Raw genomic sequence first — 3,249 nt, 5'->3', positions numbered from 1 at the left:
TCAAATATTAGATGCCCATAGAGACCTGGGCTTATTTCTGGGCTTTCTATTCTGTTCCACTGGTCTATGCATCTGTTCTTGTGCCAGAAGAGACTGTTTTGAGTATAGTGGTTTTGTAGTAGAGTTTGATGTGCGGTATTGTGATCCCTCCTACTTTGTTTTTCTCTCTCAAAATTGCTGCAGCTATTCGGGGTCGTTTATGGTTCCATATAAATTTTTGAAATGTCTGTTCTATTTCTGTGAAATATGTCATTGGTATCTTAATAAGGATTGCATTGAATCTATAATTGCTTGGGGTAGTATGGACATTTTCATATTAACTCTTCCAATCCATGATCACAGTATATGCTTCCATTTATTTGTGTCTTCCTTAATTTCATTCTTCAATGTTGTTTAGTTTTCTTCTTACAGGAGTTTTACCTCTTTGGTTAAATTTATGCCCAGGTACTTTATTTTTCTTCTTGTTATATCGAATGGTATTTTATTTTTTCTGATTTCTTCTTCTATTTCATTGCTGGTGTACAAAAATGCCTGTAATTTCTGAATATTGACTTTGTATCCTGCTGTTTTGCCATATTCACTTATTAGGTTGAGGAGTATTTTTGTAGAGTCTACAGCGTTCTCTATATACACTATCATGTAATCTGCAAACAATGATAAATTTACTTCCTCCTTTCCTATTTAGATGCCTTTTATCTCTTTCTCTTGTCTGACCTCTGTGGCTAGGACTTCCAATACGATGTTGAAAAGAAGTGGTGAGAGCGGACATCCTTGTCGTGTTCCCGATCTTAGTGGGAAAGCGTACAGATTTTGTCCGCTGAGTATGATATTGGCTGTAGGTTTTTCATATAGGGCCTTTATTACGTTGAGGAATGCCCCATTTATTCCCATTTTGCTAAGTGTTTTGATCATAAATGGGTGCCTTACCTTATCGAATGCTTTTTCTGTGTCTATCTAGATGATCATCTGCTTTTTTTCTTTTCTTTTATTTATGTTTTGTACCACATTTACTGATTTGTGTATATTGAACCATCCCTGCATGCATGGGATGAATTCCACTTGATCGTGGTGGATAATCTTTTGAATGTATTGCTGGTTGCGGTTTGCGAGTATTTTGTTGAAGATTTTAGCATCTATGTTCATCAGCGAAATTGGCCTGTAGAGTTCTTTCTTTGTAAGGTCTTTATCTGGTTTTGGGATCAGGGTGATGCTGGCCTCATAGAAAGAGTCTGGGAGTCTTCCCTCCTCCTGGACTTTTTGGAATGGTCTGAGAAGGACAGGGGTTAGCTCTTCCTTAAATGTTTTGTAAAATTCTCCTGTGAAACCGTCCCACCCTGGGCTTTTGTGTTCCGGGAGTTTCTTGATATCTGCTTCAATTTCCCCAGCTGTTATTGGTCTGTTCACGCTTTCCGTTTCTTCCTCCTTCAGTGTTGGAAGATTTTACTTATCCAACAATGTGTCCATTTCATCAAGATTTTGTAATTTCTTGGCATATAATTGTTCATAGTAGTTTCTGACAATCCTTTGTATTTCTGTGGTAGTAGTTGTTATTTCTCATGCTTCATTTCTAATATTATTAATTTGGGTCCTCTCTTATTTTTTCTTGATGAGTCTGCTTAAAGGCTTGTCAATTTTATTTATCTTTTCAAAGAACCAGCTTCTGGATTGGTTGATCCTCTGAATTGTTCTCTTTGTCTCCATGTAATGCAGTTCTGCTCTAATCTTGACTATTTCCTTCCTTCTACTTGCTCTGGCATTTATTTGTTGTTTCTCCAGTTCTTGAAGTTGTAATGTTAGGGTTTTTATTTGAAATGTTTCTATATTTTTTAGGTGAGCCTGTATTGCTATGAACTTCCCTCTCAGGACTGCCTTTGCTGTGTCCCAGAGGTTTTGGACTCTTGTCTGTTCATGTTGATTTGTTTCCAGAAATTTTTTGATTTCTTCTCTTATCTCATTATTGACCCATTCATTGTTTAGTAGTGTACTGTTCAGTCCCCATGAGTTTGCAAGTTTTTGAAGTTTCTCTTTGAGGTTGATTTCCAGTTTCAAGCGCTTGTGGTCCAAGAAAAATTTGGTATTATTTCAATTTTCCTGAACTTGCTGAGTCTTGCTTTGTGTCCTATCATGTGGTCTATCTTTGAAAAACTGCCATGAGCATTTGAAAAGAATGTGCATTTTTCTTCTTTGGGATGTAAGGTTCTATATATGTCAGTTAAGTCTCTTTGATTCAGTGTGTCATTCAGCGCCACAATATGTTTATTAATGTTTTGTTTGGTAGATCTGTCCATTTTTGACAGTGGGGTGTTGAAATCTCCTACTATCAGTGTGTTGCTGTCTATTTCTTATTTGAAGTCATCTTACAATTTTCTTATAAACTTCGGGGCTCCTATATTGGGAGCTTATATGTTTACAATGTTCATGTATTCTTGATGGATTCTTCATTTAAGTATTACAAAGTGCCCCTCTGGGTCTCTTTTTATGGCCTTTGTTTTGAAATCTCCTTTGTGTGATACAAGTATGGCAACCCTGGCCATTTTCTCTTGCCCATTTGCTTTGAATATTTTTTTCCATCCCTTTACTTTCATTGTTTGTAGGTCTTTTGCTCTGCGGTGGGTCTCTTGCAGGCAGCATATGTGTGAGTCGTGTTTTCTTATCCATTCTGCTACTCTGTGTCTTTTGATTGGGGCCTTTAGTCCATTCACATTGAAAGATATTACTGATAGAAACTTACTCATCTTTTCTCTTTGTACCTGTGTTCCTCTCTCTCTCATTCTTTTCCTTCATCTTCTTAAAGCAGTCCGCTTAGCATATCTTGGAGTGCTTGTTTGGCAGAGATGTATTCAAAAGTATGGAACACTTCACTAATTTTTGTGTCATCCGTGCGCAGGGGCCATGCTAATCTTCTCTGTATCGTTCCAATTTTAGTATGTGTGCTGCCAAAGCGAGCACAATGCAAATATTCTTAAGAATATTTTAGTATCTATAATCCAACAGTATGTAAGTTCAGTAATAAATTATGATCAGTAGGGGGCTTCCCTACAAATGCCAAGCTCATTTGATACTCAGAAATCAATTAATGTAATTCACCACATCAATAGGCTAACGAAGAAATACTTGCAATTGTCTTAATGAGAACAGAAAAAAACATTCAACAAAATTCAACATGCATTCATGATAAAAATTCTCAGCATGTTAGAAACAGAGAAGTTCACTTTGATAAAGTTCATCTGTAATGAAATATCTTATATC

The 3,249-nt window shown here is 36.5% G+C and overlaps 1 non-coding gene across 1 annotated transcript; it reads right to left on the bottom strand.

Annotated features, from left to right (window-relative positions):
* Positions 1–2,842: 2,842 nt before the first annotated feature.
* Positions 2,843–2,949, bottom strand: LOC129073386 (U6 spliceosomal RNA). The gene has a single exon (XR_008529430.1). It is a non-coding gene; the product is annotated as a U6 spliceosomal RNA (small nuclear RNA).
* Between the last annotated feature and the right edge of the window lie 300 nt (positions 2,950–3,249).

Source organism: Pteronotus mesoamericanus, unplaced genomic scaffold, assembly GCF_021234165.1.
Source record: "Pteronotus mesoamericanus isolate MK-2021 breed Mesoamerican mustached bat unplaced genomic scaffold, CSHL_Meso_final contig_40, whole genome shotgun sequence".
Classification (NCBI taxonomy): Eukaryota; Metazoa; Chordata; class Mammalia; order Chiroptera; family Mormoopidae; genus Pteronotus; species Pteronotus mesoamericanus.
The sequence above is the reverse complement of the archived record's forward strand: the minus strand, read 5'-3'. Positions and strand labels throughout refer to the sequence as shown.